This window comes from Chiloscyllium plagiosum, unplaced genomic scaffold (assembly GCF_037043375.1).
Source record: "Chiloscyllium plagiosum isolate Xiang-an unplaced genomic scaffold, Cpla_swu_hap1 HiC_scaffold_36, whole genome shotgun sequence".
Classification (NCBI taxonomy): domain Eukaryota; kingdom Metazoa; phylum Chordata; class Chondrichthyes; order Orectolobiformes; family Hemiscylliidae; genus Chiloscyllium; species Chiloscyllium plagiosum.
In genome coordinates, this window is record NW_028270174.1 from 40160204 (window position 1) to 40172969 (window position 12766).

The window sequence follows — 12766 nt, forward strand, 5'->3', positions numbered from 1 at the left end:
CAGTGCTCCAACAAAGTTCAATGTAAGCTGGAGGTGGAACACCTTCTGCTTGGGCACTTTACCGGCTCAGGACTCAATATTGATTCATGAATACAATCCTTCATCTTGATTAAACAACCACCTCCACGATGGCTTGTTGGATTTGTTTCCAGCAGAGGTAACTTTTTTTTTCATTTTTGCAGTTATGATTTACACTAACTTTATTTCTCTACCTCTCCTTTATAGCCATAAGCACTCCTTTTGTCTTTTATTCTGGCCACCCTCACTATCTGTTCCACGTCAATAACTAAGATATCTTCTTTCAGTTCTGGAGAAGGCATATCGGACTTGATAGGTTAACTTTGTTTTTGATTCTCCACGGATGCTGCCAGACCTGCTAAGTTTCTCTAGCATTTTCTATTTTGATTTCAGATTTCTATCATTAACAATTTTTATTTACTTTAACTACTTCTCTCCCTTTTGTGTACTTCCATAAGTTCTTACAATCTATTTTTATTCCTGGTTAGTTTACTTTCATGTACTACTTCATTTTTGTCAACTTTTTCATCACCCTGATTTCTAAAACGTCCTAAACTTTTGGCTCATTCCTAATCTTTGGAATATTATAAACTTCTTCTTTTAAACTAATACTTTTCTTAACTTCCCTGGTAACCCAGCCTTTGCTGGGTTAATAAAGCAAAGAAATGTGGATGCTGGAAATCTGAAACAAAAACAGAAATTCCTAGAGAAACTAAGCTGGTCTGGTGTTGAGTCTCTGGAGACAATGCAGTTCTGAATAAAATTCATTGGACCCACAATGTTAACTCTGCTTTCTTTCCTTGCTGAGTATTTTTTTCTCAATGAAATGTATTTTTGTTGAAAAATTTGTATAATTTATGTCAATATTTACCATTGTACATTTTAAAATATTTGACCAAACAATCTCAGTTTACTCTCCTCTCATATTGATGTAATTAGATTATTTTAGTTTGTTTTAGTTTAAGATACTTGTTCTGAACTTGAGTATAAGAGTGTCCAACAGGAGTGATTCTTCGATGGACAAAAAGAGTTAGTGTGCTTCCTGCTTTTTCTGTGCTTGTCTACTTCTTATGTTCAAACATTGAGTGTGCTAATTCCATCATACACTCAAGCCTACTAAACCAGCTACATTCACTGGATTGATGGTGATCATAAACCCAAAAACACACAATGTTGAGTTGTACTGTAAAGAAAAGATAGTCACTGAGGAATATCTTTGTCTGGACATCATTGAATGCCTGTTTGCTATGGAGTAGCTGTATAGCAAACTAATAGTGGAGATTAGCAAAGTCATTGATTCTCTTATTACTTGCAAAGCTCACATTAATGATGTCAGAACACCTGAACTTATCTAGCACAGGAAAGCAGACCTACTGAAGGATTTGCACTAACTGCTCTGTCTGTTCTGGAGGAGGGGACTGTGTCTCAGGATATACATAATGCGATGATTTTGATCTTGTATTGGAACAAGGTTAACCAGAGCAAATCAGTAATTATTGGAGTATCCTTTGTGGAATCTCCCTGCTGTCTGCCACAGGGAAGATCATTGTAAAGATCCTCCACGATCAATACTTCCCAGTGAGCGAATAGCTCCTTTCAGAGTCACAGTGTAGTTTCTGCCTCACAGAAACATTTGGTTCAGTCAACTGTGAAGGCTAATAGAGTGTCCTTCTCAAATTTTATTGCATTCAGAAACTTGGTTCCATCTCCCGCCTATTCCATGATGATATGTAAACCAAGATCCTCACCAATGGAACCAACAGAGACTCTATTGTAGTTATACTGTCGACAAACAAGACTGTATCATTGTACTAATGCCAATTCTATCTTTCTTATTGCAATACAGGTCATTCTGCTATAACACGATTGAAGAATTGAGGATGCTGTTTCTAAAGCACAAACTTTTAAACATGTGTTGGCTGTAATGTGATTATATAGCCAACACTTTAAGCATTGTTTCTAAAGCGCTGTTTTCTATAATGCAGGGCTGCACAAGAACACAAGTGCCTGAACTACATCTCACCTCCAGCAAATTAACTCCAGGTATATGGACACTGTACAGAAGAAACATAAAATTGTTCAGCCTACTTCATCTTCAAACCAAAGCTACAGTCACTCCAGCTTCAGTAATGAGCTCTGGCATACAAATACAGCTTGTGTGTGCATTCCTCAGAAACTGAGCTGCAGACTATTGTTGACTTCTTTCCTGAAGCATTTGAGAAACTAAACAAACAGAAAATTAAGGGCCTCTTCCAAATATCCCACAACAAGTTATCTCCCTTGTTAAGATCTATGGTGAAATCCTGCAAAGTGTGGACCAATTGTCACTGTTTGGAAGCCCCCTCTTGACAAAGACAGACAGAGATGACAAAATTCATCATCACCTCCTATATGTTAGCTTAACCTTCGGCTGGCTGAGGAAAAGAGTGTGAGAACGAAAATCTTAAATTCAAGGCTGTGGTGTACCAGATAGTGGAGATCCTGACACTTACATATGCTTTGGAGACTTGGACAAGTTTAAAGCACTGCAGATGTATCATAAGCTCTACCTTCAGATGATCACCAAATCCAGTGGCAAGACAGGCAGTGTAACAGCAGGGTCTTCTTCAAAGCCAATTTGCCCAACTCTGAGGTCTTGATCACTCAAAACTAGCTTTGTTGGGAGGGACATGTCACTTTTGTGCTTGACGTCTAACTCCAAAAACAACTGCTCTATTCAGAACTTGATCATGACAGGAGACTCTCAGGAGAGTAGATATACTTTAGGGATGTTTTCAAAGAATCCCTGAAGTGGTGAAACATCCCTTAGATTGTTGGAATTCCTTGGCTTATGACCGACCAAAGTGGGAAAGGATAATTATGGAATGCACAAAGCACGTCAGGGGTCATTGTCATGAACATACTGAGGCAACTACATTGAAAACACTCAAAAAAGACAGAAAGCGGTCAAAGCTGTTGGAGTTAGCAAAATCGCAATTATTTTCAGAGTTTAGAGTTCAGAGGTACTGAAGTCAAGACTGGTAACAGTGAATACCACACTCTAATGTCAACTCCTGATGCATTATTCATTGCTCATGTACCAGGAATTCACCCCAAAATAACAACAGCAGTCTCGCAAACAGTTGCAAATTGTTCAGACAATGTTTCCACTGTGGTAGTGCTTACCCACACCAGACAGAGTGTCCTGCTTCAGTTAAACAGTACGAGGCTTGTGGGAAGCCCAATCATTTTGTTTGTATTTTTCACTCGCCAACAAAACCATCCAAGACTAAGGTCCAAGCAGGAGGCTGGAAGCACACAGCAGACCAGGCAGCATCAGGTGGTAGAGAAGTCAATGTTTTGGGTGTAATCCTTCAGTACCCATGTACAGAAGGGCCCATCTACACGTATCACAGGAAAAGGGTGAAAGTAGAGGCAGATGCTCTCTTTTAAACATGGCAAACAGTCACATGTGACAATGACCTTTTGGCTGTTTGGACATAGATGTTTTTATTGATGCAACACATCTGTCACTGTCATGGGAGACAATGTACAAGAAACTCCAGGATTGCCCTGTTCTCTGCAAACCAGGAAATGTGAAGTTTTCATTTTACAATGATAAGCCACTGAAAATTCATAGGATGTTTGAATCATCAATCTTATTCAAGGACATCTGAAGGCATGTTTATCAGTTTACACACATCTACAGATCAGCACATGATTTTCATCACATATATCATTCCTATGCATAAACAACATTCCCACATTGTATGCTCATTGTTTCATTGGTATGGGCAAACTGAAAGTTGTTATGTTTGCATTATGTTTAGATATCAATGTGCTCCCATTACTGCATCAGAGATGGCAAATACTAGTTTTCATGTCAGGAAGCAGAATGAAAAGGAACTCCAGTATGCTATTGAGCTTGACATTATTGAAAATTTGGGATAAGCCTACCTCTTGTCTTACTGATATAAGTTTATCAAGAATCCCAAAAATGACAGACAGTTTAGAATTTGCATTGATATGTGGTCAATAAACCAAGTCATATAATGAGAAAGACATGTGGCCCTGACAATTATGGATATCAGAGAGAAAGTGCATGGTACTAAACATTTTGCTAAACTTGACTGCACTTTAAGGATACAAAAGTTTGCTGAACATCAGTGATGACATCCTCATCTACCATGCAGTCAAATTGAATTCAAGATCCATTTACTTGCGACTCTATGACATCTTGGAGAATTCAAAGTCAAGCGCTGTTCAATAAAAGCAGAATTTTTTGATCACATGTTCAGTGGTGATGGAACATCACCTGATCCATGGAAAGTTAAAGCCATTACAAATGTTGTGGACCCTACAAACATGTAGAAAGCCAGAATCTGTAAGAAATCATAATGTACTGTAATGGTTTTGTTTCTGACCCCACCACGCTTTATTTTCCTATACCTGATATGACAGAAGTGACCACTAAATGGGAGTGGACTACATCATGTAAAGAGGTGTATACCAGATCAAACAATGGTTGCCAGCGAGTTGCATTAATACCAATTTTGACCCTGAGAAAAACATACAGGCGGGCTTGGATGCAGTTGCCTTAGGTGTTGTTCTCATACAAAAAGGAACTTATCAATTATGATGGCAAGCAAATCACAAACATTGTTAGGGCAAAGTAATTCACATAGAAACACTCTCAATCATGTTAGATTTATAGACCATTAGCAAGCATGTTCAACAATCCCCATAGAAAATTATTAACTTAAGTAGAGTTAATTAGAGTATGAGTTCCATGTCGAGTATCAGTGAAGCAAGCTCAACCTAGCTGACCATCTTTTGTGATATCCTTTGTCAATAGTTTGTGCTATTTGCCATGTGAAACAGTTGCTAATCCACATCTTACAACTTCATAAGCCAAATAATGTGCCAAAGTCACCAAATTAGCTGACTTCAAAACAAGGGTTACGAACACGTGTGAGGACTATTGAATCATGAAACTAGAAAGACAGGATCGAACAGCATCATAAAAATAATTGCTCACTTTGCAAGATTTGCACAATATTTGACTTGAGGATTTGACTGTGGAAAAATGGCATCATTGTTCCACAGTCATTTGAGGAAATGTGTTTTGATTTAGCCAAAATAAAGCAACTCCATAGGTTAAAGTATGGTTCCCAGGAATTGACCATATTGTTGAACATAAAATCAGTCAATGTTTGTCATCTCAAGTGACCACAACATCAAATCTTTGTGAGGCCCTCAAAATGTCCAAACTATGTTCAGGCCTACAGATTGAGGTGATCATTGATTTCACAGATTTGCCTACCAGTGAACACCTACTTATCACTGATAATTACAGCAGGTTCCCAGTCATGGAAATAGTTATATTAACTTCAACAAAAGTATTCATCCTCAAACAGCGAGAAATGATAATGGAACCCCATGGTAAACAATTATGAACTGTCAGCATATTACTCAACAAATTAAACTTTAATCCTCTTTCTAAACATCCCCTTACACACACACACACACACAGAGTGGGAAAGGAATTTAGTGACATAAAGAGTAGCAGAGATTACTCTTAAAATTCTTGTGCTTGTCAGAACCCTGCTTCTCGGTAATCCTTCTCCAAATGTTTACACTGGTTTGCAAGAGGCACAGAGTGGCTGATTTATTTATAAAATGTCTCTGATTTCTTAATTAAAATTTACAGTTTGTAGCAATTGCTGAAGGGAAAATAAACTAGTTTTCTTCAGGCTTAAAGTAGCTTTCACTGCAGACAACATAGAGAGCAACTGAGCTGGTTGGACGTTTGCTGTCTTTTCATTATCTTGTTCAGGCCCAAGCTGTTCAGTTACCTGAGAACAATCACATAGTTGTTGACAAGTTGTCATTAAAAACCCATCACTCGTCCACAGACCAATCAGCTATTTGTACCAACCAAAGCACTATCTGTCCATAATCCCTTGGCTCTAGTTCATCTGGAACCACACCTTAACCACTACCTGAACAAGCAGCTTACAATGAGTGTCAGCTTACTTGCTTTCAAAACAGTATCTTTCTCATTTCAGGCCACAATTAAAAATGGCCTTTACAATTTCAACAACAGGAATGGGTTCTGTTTCATACCTGGGTAGGTTATATGCAATTGACAGAGAAAGTTTCAAATGCTTTGATATATACTGTTATGATCTACATAGCAACTAACCGCTCTGAAAACAAGATTAATTTTCCAACAACTCATGGAAATAACCAAAGAATAAGATTTTATGTCTTAAGATTTTCACTGTATCAAACTAACTTAAACATTGATAAACATTATTTTGTAGGAAATTAGCACATCATGTTAAAGAAATGATGCTTCCATGTTCGATAACTAACACACTTGGCATAGGTTTCACAACTTCTTTCACTGTAGTATGTACTTCTGGCAGATGCGCAGAATAACAAGAACAAAATACTTTCTCACTTTAGATCAAAATATCCAGAGCTCTTTGAAAATTGTTCCATTCAACCAAAGTATTCCAGATCCAACTTTCACCAGGAAAACCCATTTTGATGATTCCCTGTTCTGTATATTTCCAAAAGCTCCATTAGTTCTGTCTCCTTAATTTTTATCAGTGATCTATACTTACAGTTATTCTGCTTGGTTATTAACACCAAACATTATTTACTCTGCTCCCACAACACTGGTTTCTTTGTCTCTATCTCTTTCTCTGAGTCTTGAAAATCAAGTGTTCACTTATTGTATTCTGGATTAGTGGTGCTGGAAGAGCACAGCAGTTCAGGCAGCATCCAAGGAGCTTCAAAATCGACGTTTCGGGCAAAAGCCCTTCATCAGGAATAAAAGGAATAAAAGCTTTTTACCTCGTTCACTTATTGTAGGTTAGTGTATCGAGAGGTTAGAAATGTCACTTAATTACAATATATTTCTGTTTAAGTTTCTTCCCCTTGGAAATCAGTTACATGAGCCTCTGCCCAAGTGGACTTTTTTGGTATGATCTCACCATTTCCTTTCTTGGAACTTTCTTTCACCTTCAGTTATAACAGGCATTTTAAAACACAGCTGCCTTATAGCATTTAGCGTTCATAGCACTGTTATAAAAATCTGAAACATGAAAGTGCTTTCAAGACATTATACCAATTTCTCAACAGCCAATCACCAAAGTGAAACTTGCAGTTTATGTTGGTGTATCTCTTAAAATTAAATACTCTACGATTTTAATGGGTTTGTTACCCTCACTTTATTTTTAATCATACGTTTATTAATAATATTTCTAATAGTAATAGTTCTAACTCATTTGATCTTTGGGTTCAGAAAACAATTATATATTCCAGGAGTTTATACTATCATGTAAATCTTGACATACAATAACTGCTTACGTTCAATCCTTGATACACATTATCCGATTCTCATGAGTATGTGCAGCAAGACTGAGCTAATTTATTCTTGGACAACAAAACTTCTTCAAAACTTGAACTATTTTACAGCACTTATATATGAATTGCATTTTCTCAGTCTTGTGATGTAATAAATACCTCCAAACAAATATACCATATCTGCTCAAGCATAATTAGATAGTCAAACATTGTGTTACCCTGCAAGGTTGCTCCAAACTAATGTTAGCTTTGATTTAGCACCCCCTTCTGTCAAAATATAGTATTAAATGATAAATACTCAAAGAAAGTGAAATGTACATCAATGCATAAAAATATGAAACATAACTTCAAACAAAATTGCACAAATCTCTCCATTCTTCCAGATATTATAGATTGGCGGGGGTGGGGTGGGATCCTCAAAAGCAGGGAGGCAAGTGCGAGGCTTGAACGACAAATAGTAATCAGAAATAACAAGTTAAAGAGACAGGTCAGGCTGGAACACAACAGGGAGCAAGGAATACCTGTCAGATTAAACTACATTTATTTCAATGCAAAAGGGCTGACAGGTAAGATCAATGAACTCAGTATGTGGTTAGGTATGTGGAACTGGGATATTATAGCCATTACAGAAACATGTCTAAGGGAGAGACAGGACAGCCAGCGTAATGTGTCAAGATACAGTTGCTTTAGGCAGGACAGAAGTGGTGGAAGGAGAGGAGGGGAGTTGCATTTTTGGTGAAGGTGAGTATTAGGAAGATCATCCAGTGAGGTTTTGTGGGTGGAGCTAAGAAATAATGTTATTGGGGTTGTACTATAGGCCCTCAAATAGTCAACAGGAATTAGAGGAATAAATATACTGGGAGATTGGGGAGACTTGCAGGAGTAATAGGGTTGTCATAGCAGGGGATTTTAATTTTCCTAATATGGACTGGGACTGCTAGAATGTTAAGGGCTTAGATGGGGTGGAATTTGTTAACTGGTTCAGGAGAGTTTCCTCAAGCAGTATATAGAGGATCCTACTCGGGAAGGGGCAAAACTCAACCTATAGGGCAGGACAAGTGACAGAGGTGACAGTAGAGGAGCACTTTGGGACCAGAGACCATGGTTCTATTAATTTTAAAATTGTAATGGGGAGGGACAGAACTGGTCCACCGGTTCAAGTTCTAAATTGGGGCAAGATGAATTTTGATGGAATTAGACAGGAGCTTGCAGGGGTTGATTGGAATAGTTTATTTTCAGGCAAAGGGACGTCCAGCAAGTGGGAGGCCTTTAAAAGTAAGATAGCTAGAGTTCAACGTCCATATGTTCCTGTGAGGGTGAAAGGTAAGGCAGACAGCAATAGGGAACCCTGGATGACATGAGGTTTTGACCAGAAGAAAGGTGGAGGTATGGCTCAGATACAGGCAACTGGGATCAAGGGAATCCCTGAAGTTGTACAGGGGATACAGGAGTTTACTGAAGAAGGAAATCAGGAGGATGAAAAGGAGGCATGAAATAGCCTTGGCTGAGAAGATTAGGGTGAATCCAAAGAGGTGTTTTAAATTTATTAAAGGAAAACGAATAACTAGAGAGACCAAAGTGGATATGTATGTGTAGAACCACAGGAGATGAGCGAGGTACTCAGTGAATATTTCTCCTGTGTTTACCGTGGAGAAAGACGTGAAGACTTGGGAACCTGGGAAAGTTGGTAATCATATCTTGGGGACAGTCCATATCACAGTAGAGGAGGTGTTGGATATATTAGAATGTATGAAGGTGGATTAATCAGCCTTGGACCTTCGGGTGACCATCCTCCAAGGTGGACTTCAGGGCAGGCAGCAGAGAAAAGAGGCCGAGCAGAGGCTGATAGCTAGGTTCAGTATCCATAGGGAGGGCCTCAACTGGGACCTCGGGTTCATGTCACACTACAGGTGACCACCATTGCACTATACACACACACAGATACTCCTACACACACACACTCTCTCACACACACACATAGGCAGTCCTATATACACACACACGGACACACATACACACAGACGCGCACACAGACACCCACACACACCCTTACAGACACACACACACTCCCACATGCACCCCCTCACAGACTTAAGACACTTTGCACTCACTACACACTCACATACGCTTTGTCACATTCACAATCCCCAACCCAGACATACAGACACACACAGACAAAGACCCACATGCACATGTATATTTTGTAGGATGAATTTGTACTTGCAGGGTTACATTGCACTTTGCTCAAAAGCTGCATGCATTCATGTCGAACTCTGAGCTCAAAAACTGCATGAATTTATGTAAAACTCTGTTATCTCACTTTTTAGATTAGAATCAATCTAAACATCATGGCATAGACAGAGAACATAGGGGGCCAACACCTTCAACATATTGTCTAGCTATCACCATTGTTAACAGCTAACCCGAGAATGTCACTTTTTAAAAAAAAGGTTTTGTGATTTACACATGAAAGAAGTGAAACTGTCACTGTATTCTAGTCTTAACAGATAATTAATTTTTCAATGTATAATTTCAGTTACATCACACTGTCAATTTTTGCTACAAATTCTGTGTGTTAGGATTGAGCCCTCCACTACCATTTGATGAAAGACCGCCACTCCGAAAGCTAGTGTACTTCCAATTAAACCTGTTGGACTATAACCTGATGTTGTGTGATTTTTAACTTTGTACACCCCAGTCCAACACCAGCATCTCCAAATCATGAGTAATCTCCTGGTACTGACCAGAAAAATCCAAGAACACTGCAAGAAGCTAGAGAAGAAATTGTGGGGGCCCTGGTTGATACTTTTGTATCAACGTTAGCCATGGGTGAGATCCCGAAAAACTGGAGGGTAGCACATATTGCGCCATTATTCAAGAAGGGCCGCAAATAAAATTATGGGAACTATAGACCAGTAAACTTAACATCTGTGGTGGGTAAGTGTCACAATGTTGGTCTTTATACAAGGTTACTATGCCCTTGAGTTTTCTTTCCAGAGAGGGGGTAATTGACCAGGCTCCAACTAGGCTGGGTTTGAAAAGTTTATTGGAGCTTTTTCTTTGTTTACCTCTAACAGGTAGTGCATCCGGCCTATGGCTTTTATGTCTTTAAAAAGAAACCAGTATAATCAAAGGGGAGTGGCCAGCTAGCTGTGTAGCTAGCCTTCATTTAAATTAGAGTTTTTGATTCAACTCAGCAGCAGTGTGTGTGAAGAAAGGCTGCAGGGACAAGTCCAGCCGAGTGCTCTCTCTCTCTAACTGCAAGCCTGTAAGCTCTGGTTTATATTACTTTTACTGTTGGTGCTAAGGGATGTATTTATTGGGACTGTTGCAAGTATTTTCAGAACATCATCATTAAATTGGGCTAGTCTGTCGGATGTTTGGATAGGATAAGTTATCCAGTATTCTATTTGCTGTTCTTTGTATTTCATTCCTTAGTTTTGTAAATAAATTCTGTTTGTTTAAAACTTGGCAGTCGGATCAGCTAATTCACTCCGGGAATATCCATGGTACACTAACTAAAACAAATAGCAAGGCTACAGTCTGGGATACCTGCTTAAAAATGTTTTGAGGGGTCATGCCTGGTCCATGACAGGCTGGGGGCTCTTTGCGAGATATAAACAGCGAGTGGTAGGTGTTAGTGTCTTTTATTTCAGGTGTTGATTTGGTTATATTAAACAGTGCTCGGAAAGCAATTGCTCTTTCAGTCACCAAGGAGATTCTGAAGGTTGAAGAAGTGACCTTGGGGGTTTTACAAAAGGTAAATAAAACCAAGCTGTGGGAATTAATAGACATGTTCGAGTTGAATTTACCTCCTAATGTGAGGAAAGATGAGATGATTGAAGCAGTGGCTCAGCATTTAAATTTGCTGGAAACCCTCTCAGGATCTGTAGAGATAGCTAAACTTCAATTGCAAATGAAGAAGCTTCAGTAAGAAGCAGAAATGAAACAGTTTGAGTTACATTTAAAAGCAGAAGAGAAAGAAAAAGAGTTTGAACTTCAGAAAATGACACTTAGAAAGGAAAGTCAGCTTAAAAGGATGGAGATGAAGGCTGAGGGTAGGCTTAGTGAGGGAGAGAGTGAGAATGAGCAAGCACCTGGTAGTCAAAGGCCTGGTGAGAAACTGTTTAAGTATGTTCAAGCATTGCTGAAATTTGATGAGAAGGACGTGGAAGCCTTTTTCAACTCATTTGAAAAAGTGGCTAAACAAATGCAGTGGCCAGTGACCATGTAGGTTTTGATGATCCAATCCACAATTGTAGGTAGGGCGGCACGGTGGCACAGTGGTTAGCACTGCTGCCTCACAGCGCCTGAGACCCGGGTTCAATTCCCGCCTCAGGCGACTGACTGTGTGGAGTTTGCACGTTCTCCCCGTGTCTGCGTGGGTTTCCTCCGGGTGCTCCGGTTTCCTCCCACAGTCCAAAAGATGTGCAGGGTCAGGTGAATTGGCCATGCTAAATTGCCCGTAGTGTTAGGTAAGGGGTAAATATAGGGGTATGGGTGGATTTCGCTTCGGCGGGTCGGTGTGGACTTGTTGGGCCGAAGGATCTGTTTCCACACTGTAATGTAATGTAATCTAATCTAGTGAGGTATTTGCCTCACTATCAGAGGAGGTACCTGGGGAGTATGAGGAGGTGAAAAAAGCCATCTTAAGTGCAAATGAGCTTGTACCTATAGACAATGTTTCAAGAATCTAAGGCGGGACCCTGCTCAAACCTATATTGAGTTTGAAAGGATCAAACAAAGTAACTTTGATAGATGGACAAGAGCTTTAAAAATATAGCAAACTTACGATGCTCTTAGACAATTATTTTGGAGGAGTTCAAAAATTCATTGCAAACTCATGTGGAAGAGCAGACAGTTAAAACAGCAATGTTAGCAGTTGAAGTGGCTGATGATTATGCGTTGGTGCATATAACACGGTTTGGTTTCCAGAATCAATTTCAGTCCATGAAGGATAGAAGTTGGGGCAAAGAGAAATCCTCACGTGCAATGGGAAAGACAGATCTCAGTGAAGATCATAAGGAGAACTCACCACAGGGTGAAAAGGAAACCCTTGAAGGGAACAAAGAGGTAAAAAGCTCTGGTGTTTTCATTGAAATAAAGTAGGCTAAATGAAATCACAGTGTTGGTGGCTAGGAAAAAGCCTGATGTAGGAAAACAGGACAAGTCTGGGAGTTTTGTTTGAATGGTAGCAGAAAGCACAGTGGAAGATAGAAAACTGCATCAGAGTCCACAAGCTGATCGGAGGTTGGTTAAGGAGGAAGTGCTAGATCTGCTTGGTAAATATACCAGCAAAGGTAAAGTTTATTCATACAGGCCAGGAGTAACAGGTAAAGAGATTGCAATATTAAGGGACACAGGATCCTCTCAGTCGGTGATGCTGAAGGAT